This window comes from Bos indicus x Bos taurus, chromosome X (assembly GCF_003369695.1).
Source record: "Bos indicus x Bos taurus breed Angus x Brahman F1 hybrid chromosome X, Bos_hybrid_MaternalHap_v2.0, whole genome shotgun sequence".
NCBI lineage: Eukaryota > Metazoa > Chordata > Mammalia > Artiodactyla > Bovidae > Bos > Bos indicus x Bos taurus.
Window position 1 is genome coordinate 16,229,377 of NC_040105.1, and position 17,297 is coordinate 16,246,673.

At 37.5% G+C, this 17,297-nt stretch overlaps 1 protein-coding gene across 4 annotated transcripts in view; it reads left to right on the top strand.

The window, feature by feature from the left end:
* Positions 1-17,297, top strand: part of CDKL5 (cyclin dependent kinase like 5) — a 178,578-nt gene that overhangs the window by 68,442 nt on the left and 92,839 nt on the right. The window lies entirely within an intron of this gene.

Here is a 17,297-nt window from a genome sequence, read left to right on the forward strand (position 1 = left end):
AGTATTTTCTCTCAGTTGTTACGCTTCTTCCTGTGACCTTTCTCCCTATACTTTCGTCTGGTTTACTCATTTGTTAAGACATGCTTGTTAACTGAACCTGGTTCTCATATGCACACTGTTAGTGCTGGCAAGATGGACTCAGAGTGAGACTGGATGAGAACTAGTGCCACTGCTCTTAGGAAACCACCTCTGAATGTGAGCTCTGATTCCTTTGTCCATGTGCAGGGCATTTTGAGCTCTAAGGATGAATAACCCATATTTTTCTTGCTCTTGTATGTCTTATGGTCTGTCTGAAGAGTTAGAAGAAGTGCATATTAAAAAAAAAAAAACACACATGTGAGATTGCTGCAAATGAAATTGCATCTTAAAAAAAAAAATACTTCTTTTTACTGCCCCTCACTAAATGAGGGACTCATAAACCAGCTTTCTGAGTATTGTTGTTTCTTCCTTTCATGCACCAAAAAATATACCACTGGATGGAAAATTTGAAGCATAAATTAGTGTCTATCTCAGAGTAATTTCTAGAATTTGCAGTTGTTTCATCATTAGACTTGTTATAGTATACCCTTTTTTCAGCTAGAATCAGTCCTTCAAATCTTTCCCTGACTATCCAAAAATAGAAGATTTGATGCTTCCGATAAGATTTACCCTTTCAGATCAAACAAATGGATATCTATGAAATCTCACGGTATAGTTTTTAAAAAAAGGATATAAACCTCTGTTTGGTGCCTATTATGTGTAAAGTGATCATGCCCATATATTTTCCATAATTTCAAATTTTTTAATAAAATGCTTATATTTTAATAAGCAAGTGAAATAATAATTTAATACATTTAATGTATTATTTTAATACATTTAATACATTTATATATAATATAAATCAGGTTGGTTGTGATTACTTACACAGGTATGTGTGATTGCTTGTGCATAAATTGGATCTCTTTTTGAGATGTTTGGCTATGGTTGTATGTATAGTTAAGTAATTTCTAGTGTATGGTGTATTTCAACAAGTATGAAAGAAGGTCACTGTTTTAATCTGTGTTCTGTTGCAAGAAATTTAGAGGTCATGTTTATAAACAGATATATCTTGTCTTTTGTGAACATAATATGATATTGGGCTTTTCCAGGCCAAAGATCAGTTCTTAATTTACTGAAATAAATGCTACCCAATTAAAAAAGAAAAATGTAATTGTACTCTCTTTTTGACAGCTTCTGTTATCCTTATATGAACACTCTTAGCAATGACTGTTCAGAGAAGGCAATGGCACCCCACTCCAGCACTCTTGCCTGGTGGGCCGCAGTCCATGGGGTCGCTAAGAGTAGGACAAGACTCAGCGACTTCACTTTCACTTTTCACTTTCCTGCATTGGAGAAGGAAATGGCAACCCACTCCAGTGTTCTTGCCTGGAGAATCCCAGGGATGGGGAAGCCTCGTGGGCTGCCGTCTATGGGGTCACGCAGAGTCGGACATGACTGAAGCGACTTAGCAGCAGCAGCAGCAATGACTGTTAAGCTGTTTATGGGGATTTATGATTTTACTTGCATTTGGAAAAAGTTCTGACTTGGACCTTTACCATACAAATGTGCATTGCTTATCTTCTTTTTATTTGTGTGTCTGCTTTAAAGTGCCCAAGAGAGGGGAGGTATGTTTTAGAGCACACTTTTCTTCACAGAAGCCCCAGGAGGTCATCTTCATAACAAAGTGGGGAGAATGGAATGGAGTTGAAATAGGGAGATGTGATTAGAACTTGAGGCAAGAGAGAGGATAGAGAGAGCTGGCTGCTACTGCTGCTAAGTCGCTTCAGTCGTGTCGGACTCTGTGTGACCCCATAGACGGCAGCCCACCAGGCTTCCACGTCCCTGGGATTTTCCAGGCAAGGACACTGGAGTAGGTTGCCATTTCCTTCTCCAATACATGAAAGTGAAAAGTGAAAGTGAAGTCGCTCAGTCGTGTCCAACTCTAGCGACCCCATGGACTGCAGCCTACCAGGCTCCTCCATCTACGGGATTTTCCAGGCAAAAGTACTGGAGTGGGGTGCCATTGCCTTCTCCCAGAGAGAGCTGGAGATTGATGCTAATCGAGTCTAGGACATGGAAGTGCTGATTCATGTAGTTCATTTCCTATGGCTGAAGTTGACTGATGAGAAATTTTTGTTTGTTTTGAAGTAGTAGGTGTATATGCTCTTGAATAACTAGTTATAAAAGCTGTGAATAATCCAGTATTGGGGTACAGCCTGTAAGTATTAAATGATAAACTTGACTTAAATTAGAGAAAGTGAAAGTGAAGTCGCTCAGTCATGTCCCACTCTTTGTGACCCCATGGACTGTAGCCTGCCAGGCTCCTCCATCCATGGAATTTTCTAGGCAAGGGTACTGGAGTGGGTTGCCATTTCCTTCTCCAGGGGATCTTCCCGACCCAGGGATCGAACCCTGGTCTCCTGCACTGCAAGTAGACACTTTACCATCTGAGCCACCAGGGAACCAAAAAGGAAAGACACTGAAGAGAGCTTTTGCAGAGTAGCAGGTCCTTGTGGAGGGATTAAAGGTGATCCCAAGGATTGGTGGTGAACTGGAAAAGCATTGGTATCGTTTTATCTGACTGGAAAACTTAGAAAGGGTGTATAAGTTTGAAGGGAAAGATCAGTTTGGCTTTCATAATAAAGAATAAAATGTCAGCAGAGTACCAAACCTGGTATTAGTAAATACCACATATTGAGCATCTACCGTATGTGGTAGGCAGGCAATCTATTTGATGTTTTACGTTTAATCCCCACAACCCCGACTCTCCATCCCTACTTTATAAATGAGAAAACTGAGTCAGAGAGAGGCTGTGTAATAGAGCTAAGATTATGCAGCTAATAAGTGGCAAAACTAGGGTTTGATATGACTCCAGAAGTAGCTTCCATGTGCCTGGGATGAAACTGAAATGATATGAACCTTCCAAGACGGAGAGCAGAGCAGAGTGAAAGATGTGTTTAAATGATCTTACTGAAAGAAGAAGGAGCAGACCTCTTGCAAGCAAGGAAAAAAGATTTTTTAAAGTGGCATTCACTAATAGTATAAAAATCTCATCAAAAGATCCATGATGATAAGGATTGAGGGCTGAGAAAATCCATTTCATTTAACACTGCCATTTATTAATGACTTCTCTAAGTCAAATGATACATTAATGCCAAATAGCAAGAGGTTAAAGAGAGAATAGATAGAGAAGATCTGGATTGCTTCATTCTTCTCTTGTGAGAGTTCAGAAATTGAGATTGAAAGTAGTAGGAAGAATAGATTTGATTAAATATTTTCTAGTTAGGAATATCCATATTTCCCCTACTGAAAGGTATTCTTTGGATATTTGTTATTGCTTAATAGTCATAAATTTACCTTTTGTTATAAGCCTTGATTTTTAGCAAGCAATATGTATTTTTGAATCAGTGATTCCATTTTTTCTTTTTCACATTAATTTTGTTTTTCTACCAAAAAGCTGATTACTCTTTTTAAAAATCAAACTGTTTTAAGAAGATGCTTAAGGAAAAGTCAATGAACCATTATCAATTTAATAAATTATTTATAGTTGCCATCTAAAACCATAGTTATTCTCTACTGGAACAAAATAAACTTTTTTCAGGTTTATTCCCCACATTAAATAAAGCAAATGTTTTTCTTTAATTTTTAGTCAACCATGAGAAACAGAATATATGGGATTAATTATGTTAATTACTTTGTCATTTTATTCCTCCTTACTTCAATAAAAGTAACATGTGGGTTCTTGCTTTTGTGTGCAAAATTTCTAGCATTTGAAGAGGATTATAGAGAGACTTGGGGTTTTTCATAAGGATTATAAGCAGCTGGAAATATTTCAGTATTAATTGATTATTTTGTCATAATTTTTAAAAATAATTGCACTCTGAAATGATGTGAATTTACTGCAGGTTATGAAGATTAATGAGATGTCAGCGTTAAACTGGACTTCAGGTCAGGAACAAAGATAGCAGGAATCAGTGATGGGGGAAAACATCTGCCTCTTCTTACAGAAGCACTCATGTAGAACAGATACTTCTGTGTGGTTTCCTTTCTTGACCAGGTTTTTGTTGCTGATCCAGTTAATTGTAGAACAGTCTCTGGAACAGGACAAAAGTGTCATCAAAATTATACTTCTTTGTACTATAATATTTTGCATTTTCAATTCTGCTAGTCTGTTGATAAAGGAAAAATTACCATGTTTCTGTCGTCTTATTTTTAGTAAAACAAATAATGACTCGTGTCAATTTCCAGATAAGTCTGACTTTAGGGAAACAAAAGAATCTGAGGCTTTTGTAGGTTTCCTGTCTGCATTTATCCTTTTCATCCTAATCTGGATTTTGTTTTTTGTTTGCTCTTAGTAAATGAGATAAGAGAATGGTCATATTGGAACTAGCCCCACTACTAGCTCTGCATGCATTGTCTACACAGAAGACTTTACCTCATTCATCCTTCTTATAGTGACTCAGTTCCTAAATGCTCATCCCTCCTCCCATCCACAGCCTCCCAATCTAGAGGATGAGTTGGCTGGAGCACAAGGTGGACTTTAAAGTTCCCTCTTCTGCCAGTCATAAAAACATAATTATTCCCTTCTGTAAGAGAGCATTCTTTCTATACCTTCTTAAGATGAATAATTTCATTAGTCTTTGATAAATGTCTATGCTTAAGGGATTTAACTGGTTCTTTAATGTGACTTTAAAGCTTCAGGGACCAAAAAATGAGTGTCAGTCATTTTTCTACACAAGCCCAAAATATATAGACATTGGCAGTATAAGAAAAGTAGCTGATCAACAAATGCCTATATGGTGGATACTTTTAAATAGTTCATCATAACTCTTGATGAGTTGTTGGAATCAGTAATTTGAAAGTAGTGCATGGGGATCTATTTTTATATAAAAATAATCCACCCCTGAATATTAGAAGCTATAGTTCATATTCTACAGTGGTTTTGAAGCTTTACTATTTCTTAATTTAAAGGTTAAAAAAAAAGGTTTGTTCCCTATGTTAAAGTATTTTAATTAAAAAAAAAAAAAGCTTTCTACTTCTTCTACTTAAAGCACTGTGTTCAAGGCATGATATTGTAAAGTAAAATTCAACCGAATATCTTTTTAGGAAAAATCTATTGAGTGCCTGTGGGCCAAATCTGGCCTGCCACTTATTTTATGGAACCTAGCCACGCTCATTCATTTATGTTTTTTCTATGGATGCTTTTGCACTAATATGACAGAGTAATTTCAACAGAGACCGTATGACATACAAAGTCTAAAATAGTATATTTATTTTGTGACCCTTCCTTAACAGAAGTTTGCTGACTCTCATGCTGAGCAAGCCCTAACTAGGAGAATACAGTGGAAGCAGAACAGTGGCCTCAGTGGGCCAGCAATCTCAGTTTCTGTTTGTCTCTTTGCCCTTGATGCTCTTGGAATCTGAGAAATAGAGTTAATAAAGTGTGGAACTTCCACTGAAAATTATTTTTCCCTTGAGCTGAGCTTGAGTAAATCTTTTGGCTGGTTAAGTAGGAAGCTTTATATTGGTTCCCTCTTTCACGATCAAGTATCAGAATGGAGAATTGGACTTTCTAGGAACTGGGCATACAGAGACACATGCAGTCTATTCACTCTGACTGTGTTTCATCACTGGCCTGAATAGCTCTCTTTTCATTCAGAGGTGAATACAAAGAAGAAAACAATCTTCACTGAGACTATGAAAGGTAACTTGAGTTCATGAGAAGGACATTCTCACAAATATGAAGAGGAAAATTCTTTAGAGGCAAAGAAATGAGATAACTTCCTAATATTGTATAATTCAAGTGACCATAAATGAGAAGAAGCAATAGTAATAATCTCTGTTTCAAGTATCTCTTAACTTCCAGGCATTGTGCTGGGCTTGGTGTTTTATTTTCATTACTCTTTAGATCCTCATAACAGCTATAAAAGTTAGAAAGAATTACCTTCCTTTAAAATGGAGGAAACTGATGCTCAAATAGGTTAATTTCCTAAAAGCCATACAAGTTAGTAGGTGCCTGAGCCAGGAAGTAAACCACATAGGCCCTTATATTTGTAATTGATATACAGTTGATTTACAGTGTTGTGACCTTTTAAAAAAAAGAAAGTAAAATTCACATAATATAAAACCAACCATTTTAAAGTGTACAGCTCAGTACCATTCATACATTCAAAATATCGTACAATCACTACCTCTATCAAGTTTCAAAACACTTTATCACCCCCTAGAAAAACCCTATACCCATTAAGTACTCACTGTTTCTCACTTTCTCTGTCTCTGGCAAACACAAATCTGCTTTCTGTCTCTATAGATTTACCTATTCTGGGTATTTCATATAAAGGGAATCACATACACTTTGTGGCCATTTGAATTTGACTTCTTTCACTTAGTGTAATGTTTTTGAGATTCATCCATGTAGCCTGTATCATTACTTCATTCCTTTTTTTATGACTAATATTCCGTTGTGTGGCCATACCACATTTTGTTTATCCATTTATCTGTAGAAGAACATTTAGGTTGTTTTTACCTTTTGATTATTGTGAATAGTGTTGCTGTGAACTTTTGTGATTGAGTTTTGTTTGAGTCCCAATTTTCAGTTCTTTTGGGTTATATACCAAGAAGTGAAAATGCTAGGTAATATGAGAATTCTGTGTTTAATGTTTTTGAGGAATCACATAACTTTTCTACAGTGGCTGTACCACTTTACATTTCTGCCAGCACTGTACAAAGATTCCAGTTTCTCCACATCTTCACCAATATGTGTTTCCTTACTATTATTATTATTTTTACTGCAGCCATCCTAGTCTATAGCGGTGTCATATTATGGTTTTGACCTGCCTCTTGAGAAATTTGTATGCAGGTCAGGAAGCAACAGTTAGAACTGGACATGGAACAATAGACTGGTTCCAAATGGGAAAAGGAGTACGTCAAGGCTGTATATTGTCACCCTGCTTATTTAACTTATATGCAGAGTACATCATGAGAAACCCTGGGCTGGAAGGAGCACAAGCTGGAATCAAGATTGCCGGGAGAAATATCAGTAACCTCAGATATGCAGATGACACCACCCTTATGGCAGAAAGTGAAGAGGAACTAAAAAGCCTCTTGATGAGAGTGAAAGAGGAGAGTGAAAAGGTTGGCTTAAAGCTCAACATTCAGAAAATGAAGATCATGGCATCTGGTCCCATCACTTCATGGGAAATAGATGGGGAAACAGTATCAGACTATTTTTCTGGGCTCCAAAATCACTGCAGATGGTGACTGCAGCCATGAAATTAAAATACGCTTCCTCCTTGGAAGAAAAGTTATGACCAACCTAGATAGCATATTCAAAAGCAGAGACATTACTTTGCCAACAAAGGTCCGTCTAGTCAAGGCTATGGTTTTTCCAGTGGTCATGTATGGATGTGAGAGTTGGATGTGAAGAAAGCTGAGTGCCAAAGAATTGATGCTTTTGAACTGTGGTGTTGGAAAAGACTCTTGAGAGTCCCTTGGACTTCAAGGAGATCCAACCAGTCCATTCTGAAGGAGATCAGTCCTGGGTGTTCTTTGGAAGGAATGATGCTAAAGCTGAAACTCCAGTACTTTGGCCACCTCATGGGAAGAGTTGACTCATTGGAAAAGAGTCTGATGCTGGGAGGGATTGGGGGCAGGAGGAGAAGGGGACGACAGAGGATGAGATGGCTGGATGGCATCACTGACTCGATGGACATGAGTCTGAATGAACTCCAGGAGTTGGTGATGGACAGGGAGGCCTGGCGTGCTAGGATTCATGGGGTCGCAAAGAGTCGGACACGACTGAGCAACGGAACTGAACTGAATGATTAGTGATGTTGGACATCTTTTCATGTGCTCTTGGCTATTTGTAAGTCTTTGGAGAAATGTCAAGTCCTTGGCCCATTTTTGATTAGGTTATTTCAACCATTTGTTGAAAGGACTTCTGTCTGCATTGGATTGTCACTGCTTATTTATCAAAGATCGGCTGTGTTTGAGTTGAGTCTGTTTTTGGGATCTGTGTTTTGTTTCATTGATCTATCTATATGTCTGTTCTTCACCAATATTATACTCTCTTGATTTACTGCAGCTTTACAGTAAGTCTTAAAGTCAGGTAGTGTCAGTCTTTCAATTTTGTCGTTCTTTTTCAATATTGTATTGGTTATGCCAGGTCTTTTTCCTTTCTGTATTATCTTTTAAATCAGTTTGTTGATATCCACAAAATTGCTTGCTTGGATTGGGGTCACATTAAATCTGTAGATTGAGTTGAGAATTGACATCTTAACAATATTGTGTCTTCTAATCAGTGAGTACAGAATATCTCTGCATTTTTCTCATTTTAATTTTTCAACAGTTATTTAGTTTTTTACATGCATATCATAATTGTTTGGTTAGCTTTATTGCTAAGTATTTTTTCTTTTGGTGATGATATAGATGGTATTGTTTTTAATTTTTTAAAAAACATTATTTATTTTTGGCTGTGCTAGGTTTTTGCTGCATTCAAGCTTTCTCTAGTTGTGATAAGCAGGGGCTACCCTTTGTTATGGTGCACAGGCTTCTCATTGCGGTGGCTTCTCTTGTTGGGAGCACAGGCTCTAGGCTCGAGAGCTCATTAATTGTGGCTTGCGGACCCTAGAGTGTGTACTCTGTTGGTGTGGTGCATGGGCTTTAGTTGCCCATGGCATGTGGAATCTTCCTGGGCCAGGGATCAAACTTGTGTCCCCTGCATTAGCCGGCACATTCTTATCCACTATACCACCAAGGAAGTCCTGTTTTTAATTTTTAAATTCCAGTTCATTGCTGCTGCTGCTGCTAAGTCACTTCAGTCGTGTCTGACTCTGTGTGACCCCATAGACAGCAGCCCACCAGGCTCCGCCGTCCCTGGAATTCTCCAGGCAAGAACACTGGAGTGGGTTGCCATTTCCTTCTCCAATGCGTGAAAGTGAAGTCGCAAGTCCGACCCTGAGTGACCCCATGGACTGCAGCCTTCCAGGCTCCTCCATCCATGGGATTTTCCAGGCAAGAGTACTGGAGTGGGGTGCCATTGCCTTCTCCGCAGTTCATTGCTAGTATATAGGAAAGCAGTTGACTTTGTATATTAGCTTTGTATCATATGAACTTGCTAGAATTGCTTATTAGTTTCAGCGGGTTTTTTTTTGGGGGGGGGGCAGGTAGATTCTTTGGGATTTTCTTCATAATCAGTCATGTCATCTGCAAACAAAATAGTTTTATTTCTTCTTTCCCAATCTGTATACCTTTTTTTTCCTTTACTTGTTTTGTATTAGTTATGAATTCCAGTACAATGTTTAATACAAATGATGAGAAGAGACATTCTTGTCTTTTTCTGAGCTTAGTGGGAAGGCATGCAGTTTTTCACCATTAAATATGATGTTTTTAGCTTGTAGGTTTGTTTTAGATGTCATTTATCAAGTTGAGGAAGTTCTCTCTAAGATTGCTAAGAGTATTTATCATGAATGGGTTTTGTCAAATGCTTTTCTACATCACTTGATATAATCATGTGGTTTTACTTTCATCTGTTGATTATGAATTAATTTTAGGATGTTGAACCAGCCTTGCACATCTGAGATAAATCCCACTTGGTTGAGATATGTATTTCTTTTTGTACATTGCTGAATTTGATTTGATACTATTGGTTGCAGATTTCTGTGTCTAGTCCATGTGGGTGAAAGTGAAAGTTGCTCAGTCCTGTCCGACTCTTTGCAACCCCATGGACTATACAGTCCATGGAATTCTCCAGGCCAGAATACTGGAGTGGGTAGCTGTTCCCTTCTCCAAGGGGTCTTCCCAACCCAGGGATCGAACCCAGGTCTCCCACACTGCAGGCAGATTCTTTACCAGCTGAGCCACAAGAGAAGCTACTAGTTCATATAATTTGCCCTTAAATGTCTTTATCTGGTTTCAGGATTGGTAATACCCTAATGTGGCCTCATAGAGTTCTCATTGAAGTATTTTTCTACTTTTATTTCTGGAAGAGATTGTAGAGAATTTCTTCCTTTCATAGATATAGGCCTATTCACATCATCTATTAATTTTCCTTGTATAAATGTTGATTGTTTTTTTCAAGGAATTAGTTCACTTATCTAAGTTATCAAGTATGTAGGCGTAGATTTGTTTATAATATTCCTTTATTATCCTTTTAATATCCATGTGATTTGTAATGATGACTCTTCTTTCATTTCTGTTATTAATAATTTGTGTCTTCTCTCTCTTTTTTCTTGGTTATCTTGTCAAAGGTTTATCAATTTTATCAGTTTTTTCAAAGAACCATCTATTGTCTCCACTCGTTTTTCACTGTTGAGTTCCTGTTTTCAATTTTGATTACTGCTATAATTTTTACTGTTCTACTCTCTTATCTATTTGCTTTAGTCTTAAGTTGTCCTTCTTTGCCTTATTTCCTAAGGTAGAAGCGTAGGTTATCAATTTTAAGCCTGTTTTCTTTTAGAATATATGTATACAATACTATAAACTTTTCTCTAAGGCCTGCTTTTGCTGCATTATATAGATTTTGATTTCGATTTTCATTTAGTTAAAAATATTTTTAAAATCCTCTTTAGATTTCTTCTTTGACCTATGTATATTTAGAAGTGTATTGTTTAATAGTTAAATATTTTGAGATTTTCCAGCTATCTTTTTGTTACTGATTTCTAGTTTTTTTCCATTGTGCTGTGAGAATATACTCTGTATGATTTTTATTCTTTGAATTTTGTGAAGTTGTGTTTTGTGGTGCAGAATTTGGTCTATATTGATGAATATTCTGTGTGACTTGAGAATAATATGTATTCTGCTATTGTTGGATGAAGTGTTACATAAATAGCAGGTAGATCTGGTTGATTGATGGTACTATTCAATTCACCTATCTTTATTCGTTTTTTTTTTTTGCCTGCTGGATCTGTCAGTTACCTAATGGGGGTGTTGAAGTATCCAACTATAATAGTGGATTTGTTTATTTCTCTTTGCAGTTCTGTCTTTTGCCTCATATATTTTGATGCTTGTTTGGTGCATACATATTAAGGATTGTTGTGCCTTCTTGGAGAGTGTATCATTTTCTAATGCCCCTCTTTATCCTGTTAATTTTTCTTTTTCTAAAGTCTTTGTCTAAAACTGATATAGCTACTTCAGCTTTCTTTTGATTAATATTACAATAACAGGGTATATCTTTCTTCATCCTTTTGCTTTTAATCTAGATGTATCTTTATATTTAATGTGAGTTTTAAAAATCTATTCTGACAGTCTCTTTTAATTGGTGTATTTTGGCCATTCACATTTAAAGTGAGATATATATATATATATATACACATACATATATATACTTGGATTAATATGAATCATGTTTATTACTTTTCTATTTGTTATACTCCTTTTTCTAAAATCAATAATTGGTCCCCTTTTTCTGCCTTCCCTGATTTCAGTTGACCATTTTGTATGATTCTATTTTATTTCCTCTCAGCATATCCAGTATATTTCTTTTTGGAAGGGTTTTTAGTTGTTGCTCTAGAGTTAACAGTGTATATTTACAACTTGTCTAAGTCTACTGTCAGATAACTGTTATCTGCTTTTCAGATAGTAGAGGTACCTTTCATTTTACATATCCATTTGCTATAATCAGCAAATACGCTATTACTGTTATTAGAGGAGTAGGAAATGGCTGCCCACTCCAGTATTCTTGCCTGGAGAATCCCACGGACAGAGGAGCCTGGTGGACTACTGTCCATGGCGTTGAAAAGAGTCGGATACGACTGAGCTCGCACACACAGTGTTACTTAGAACAAGTATCTATTAAGAATAAGAAAAATAGATTTTTTTAACTTCATTTATGCCTTCTTCAATGATTTCTTTCCTTCTTTGTGTGGATCTGACTTTCTGATCTATGTAGTTTTCTTTCTCTAAAGAACTTTTAAAAACAGTCTCTACTAGGCAGGTCCACTAGTGACAAATTCCCTCAGTTTTTGTTTATCTGAGAAAGTATTTCTCCTTCACTTTTGAAGGAGAATATCACTGAATGCTTTCCAGATTCGTTTATTTTTTTTCTTTCACCACTAAATATTTCATTTTCTGGCTTCTGAGAAGTCAAATGTACTTCTTGTTTTCTATAAGTAAGGTATTTTTCCCCCCTCTGACTTCTTTCATAATTTTCTCTTTGCATTTGATTTTCTGTAGTTTGAATACAGTATGTTTAGGTGTAGAGTTTTCAGGTATTTATCTTACTTGGTGTGCTCCGAGCTTCTTGGATGTATCATTTGGTGTCTTTTATTTGGAAGACATTGATTTTGGAAGATTCTCAGCAGTTATTCCTTCAAATAGTTCTTCTCTTTTGTCTCCTTCTTCTTCTGGTATTTCAGTGACACCTTTTGTAATTGTCACATAGTTCTTGGATATTCTTTTCTCCTTTTAAAAATTCTTTTTTCTGTTTCCATTTTAGTTTGGGAAATTTCTCTGAGATATCTTTAAACTCACTGATTGCTTCCTTGGCCATGTCCAGTCTATTGATGAGTCCATTAAAAGTATTATTCATTTTTGTTTTTGATTGTTAGCATTTCCTTTTAATTCTTCCTTAAAGTTGTATATTCTTACATTAGTCATCTGTTCTTGCATGTTGTCTCCCTTTTCCATTCGAGTGCTTTGATAGTAATGATAGTTGTTATCTGAAATTATTCCCCAATTCTGTGACCAGTCTAAGTCTTGTTCTGATGCTTAATCTCCTCAGTGTTTTCCCTTGCCTTCTAGCATACTTTTTACTGTTTTTTAAAAGCCAGGTAGTACATATTGGATAATAGAAACAGAGGTAAATACGCCTGTAATGTAAGGTTTCATGTTAATTTGGGTAGGAGTTAGACCGTGTTTAATGTTAAATGTGTATATGCCAGAGGCTTCAGTTTCCTCTCGGAGAAGGCGATGGCACCCCACTCCAGTACTCTTGCCTGGAGAATCCCGTGGACGGAGGAGCCTGTTAGGCTGCAGTCCATGGGGTTGCGAAGAGTCAGACACAACTGAGCAACTTCCCTTTCCCTTTCAGTTTCTTCTAGTTTCTTTATTTTTAAAGTATTTCTCCCCCATTATCTCAGGGTTTCTCTAAGAAGTCCTTTTTAAATAGAATCTGTTTCTTGCAACTCTTTCTGTTGTAATCTGTTGTTATTGTGGCACTTTGGTGACATGGTGGTAGAATGTGGGGAAGGGGAAGTGTTTTATGATGTTAGAACCAAATGTTAGTCTTTTGGTGGGCCTGAGCCCTGGACTGCAAACTTCTTCCTTTTTAGGTGAAACAAGGCTAGAGGTATGCAGATGACACCACCCTTATGGCAGAAAGTGAAGAAGAACTAAAGAGCCTCTTGATGAAAGTGAAAGAGGAGAGTGAAAAAGTTGGCTTAAAGCTCAACATTCAGAAAACGAAGATCATGGCATCTGGTCCCATCACTTCATGGCAAATAGTTGGGGAAACAGTGGAAACAGTGCTGACTTTATTTTTTTGGGCTCCAAAATCACTGCAGATGGTGATTGCAGCCATGAAATTAAAAGACACTTACTCCGTGGAAGGAAAGTTATGATCAACCTAGCAGCATATTAAAAAGCAGAGACATTACTTTGCCAACAAAGGTCCATCTAGTCAAGGTTATGGTTTTTCCAGTGGTCATGTATGGATGTGAGAGTTGGACTGTAAAGAAAGCTGAGCACTGAAGAATTGATGCTTTGAAACTATGGTGTTGGAAAAGACTCTTGAGGGTCCCTTGGACTGCAAGGAGATCCAACCAGTCCATCCTAAAGGAGATCAGTCCTGGGTGTTCATTGGAAGGACTGATGTTGAAGGTGAAACTCCAGTACTTTGGCCACCTAATGTGGAGAGCTGACTCATTTGAAAAGACCCTGATGCTGGGAAAGATTGAGGGCAGGAAGAGAAGGGGATGATGGAGGATGAGACGGTTGGATGGCATCACCAACTCAATGGACATGAGTTTGGGTGAACTCCAGGAGTTGATGATGTATGTGGAGGCCTGGCGTGCTACAGTCCATGGGGTCACAAACAGTGGGACACGACTGAGCGACTGAATTGAACTGAGGCTAGAGGAGTCTGTATTTGGCTAATTCCCCCTCTCCCAGGACAGTATAAAAGGCTTGGGTAAATTTTCCCTTGGAATATTGGCCTTTGTTAAGGAGAACCTTCTAGGCTTATTTCAAAACTGTTACCTTTCCCATGGGCGCATTTCAAAATGGTTACTTCTCTCTTCCTCTTACCCAAAAGGGGAGGAGATTATTGTTGGATCTTTACACTCAGAACTTGATAAGGTTCCTGGAGGTAAAGCCATTAGAATATAGAGGCTTTCCTAAGATTGGGCCTCCAAGAGTTCTCATGCATAATCTTTTGTCAAAATTACAATTAAAATTTTCTTACTAGTGTATTACTCCAACACCTTCTGTTCCAGGTAAACTGATCTTGGATGTGATTCTCTGCATTTGCCTGTCTCTCCAGATTTCAGTAGTTCAGTTTGCCCTGTATCCTCAATTCTCTGAAAAGTCTAATAAAAGCTGTTGATTGGCAGTTTATTTGGATTTTTTCTTGTCGTAAGGATAGGGCTGACAGTACCCAAGCACTTTATGTATTGGAGCTAAAACCTAAAGTTTTATATTTGTATTTTCAAATTGGAAACATGTCGTCCAGTTTTAAAATAATGTTCAACAAGAGGCTTTTAACTTCCGTATGAGCCATTTGCTTAGCTAGATGACTCATTCTCAGTTATTTTCATCCCTTTGAATCTCTGATCTGTGTATTTTATTTTAAAAGTGCTTAGTAAGAACTTTTTCAGAGCCAAAGATTTGTAAAAATTAAGAACTTCATGTCGTTCTAGAAAATTGCCAATAACTTCATCCTAAATTAACTAGAATTTTTTATTTTTTGCACCCGCTCCCACCCCAGCACTGTTTTTTGTATTATAAGATACCTTCTATAAACCATGCTAAAGTAGTTTCAGGGATTATTTTCTTTAACCTTCATTTGTTGTTTATTTACCCCACTTGTTTTTGAAGAAGTAACTCAGTTTTTAAAAGCATTTTGAAATCTTTGGGACTAAGTATTGGTTAAATTTGAAAAACTAATGAGAATAAATGACCAACTTTTATGCTGTGAATGGTCTATTTTCAATTAACCTTGAAGAATGTATTAATTATGTATACATCTTGGTGATTTTAACTTAATAGGATTACTTCCAGAGTCTGCCTGATAGAGGACAGTTTGGCTAAAATGTATTATTTAAGCAACTGAGAAAGCACTGGGTGTGCTTTTAAATCTTATAATTTGATTACTTGCTAAAAAATTACATTTTGGGAGGCTTCAGTTCTTATCCTTGGAGAACAGTTGTAACCAACTTTGAGTGGTTGACATTGTAAAATGCATTAACCTTGCGCCCCTTCTTAGGTTTCATTTTAAGTTTTATTTTTCTCACTGAATGTACTGTGAGGAACAGCTGTTAAACCAAGAAACAAGTAAACTGCATGGTATTTAAGATTGCTCATTAATTGGCAGATTCATATTATGTTTACTTTAAGAAATATTTTCCTCTTAGTTTTCCTAATTGTTTGAAATGAACATTTACCTTTGGGAATAATTTTTTAATTATTTAATTTTTTAAAGAGGGAGAATTAAAATATAAATATTATGAATGTTATGTTAATATACTAAATAAGTTCAGTTCAGTCACTCAGTCATGTCCGACTTTTTGTGACCCCATGGACTGCAGCACGCCAGGCCTCCCTGTCCATCACCAACTCCCAGAGCTTGCTCAAACTCATGTCCACTGAGTCGGTAATGCCATCCAACCATCTCATCCTCCATCATCCCCTTCTTCTCCAGCCTTCAGTCTTTCCCAGCATCAAGGTCTTTTCAAATGAGTCAGCTCTTCGCATCAGGTGGCCAAAGTATTGGAATTTCAGCTTCAACATCAGTCCTTCCACTGAATATTCAGGACTGATTTGCTCAAGGATTGACTGGTTGGATTTCCTTGTAGTCCAAGGGACTCTCAAGAGTCTTCTCCAACATTATAGTTCAAAAGCATCAATTCTTCAGCACTCAGCTTTCTTTGTAGTCCAACTCTCACATCCATACACGACTACTGGAAAAACCATAGCCTTGACTAGACGGACCTTTGTTGGCAAAGTAATGTCTCTGCTTTTTAATATGCTGTCTAGGTTGGTCATAACTGTCCTTCCAAGGAGCAAGCGTCTTTTAATTTCATGGCTGCAGTCACCATCTGCAGTGATTTTGGAGCCCAAAAATAAAGTTTGTTTTTAAAATGATGAGGCAGTGCTATATTGAAATAATTTGGTTGAAAATAGTTATATTTCCTATGTGATAATCAGTTAGCTGTGGTCCTTCATTTTAAGGTAAGATCTGTTTGTTTGGCATGTTCTGTATTAGAGGCAGAAAGTTCTCCCTAGGCTTTTTCCTCAGAGACATTACTTATAAAGAAAGAGGACTGTCAGGAGGAAGTGGAGAAAGAATAGAAGGGCTTCAGTAGTGGCTCGGAAGGTGTATGTTGTGTCCCATGCAGGTTCCACCTACTCACAGCACTTTGTTGGATGGTATCAGAATTGCTGCTCTTGAAATTTTTTTTAAAAGCTCTTGATATATTAAAACCCTATCTTAGAAGAAACCAGGAAGAATGAACACAGTGTCAGTATTGTAGTCTTTACAAAAAAGCTTCCATGTGCTAACAATTGAAAGGAAGATAATGGTACACATTCAGCAGATAAGTATTTAAATTGAGGCCCCTGTTGGCGAAGACCTGACTTCGGCCCAGATGAGGAGAGAGTAGCAGCTCCCCTTTTTGGTTCTGATCTTGCTGGTCTACTCTCTGCTGACTGGAATGGCACCTATCCTTGTAAAATGCCCCTTTATGTACCACAGCACTCAGGACCACAGCACTGGTACAGATTGCCTTCACCTCTCCAGAGACTCTCAGGATCAGACCCATGATTCCTGACATCTTTTGACACCAGCAAAATTCACTGGTCATCCATTACCCAGAACCCTTGTCTCTGTACTGATTTGTATATCCCTCAATCGCATCCTGTTTCCTCCCTCAACTCTCCCCCGGTCCCCTAGAGCTCCCCCAACTGCCATTACTACTGTCTCTGATGGCCTCACAGTGTGATTTGACTTTCTGCCTCTGGGATTCTCTGCTGATGCCTGAGGTAGCCTCCTTTGTCATATTCTGCCACCTCTGTCTACTACCTGGTGACCATACTGCCTGCCTTTGAGCTCCTTGAGTACAGTGAGT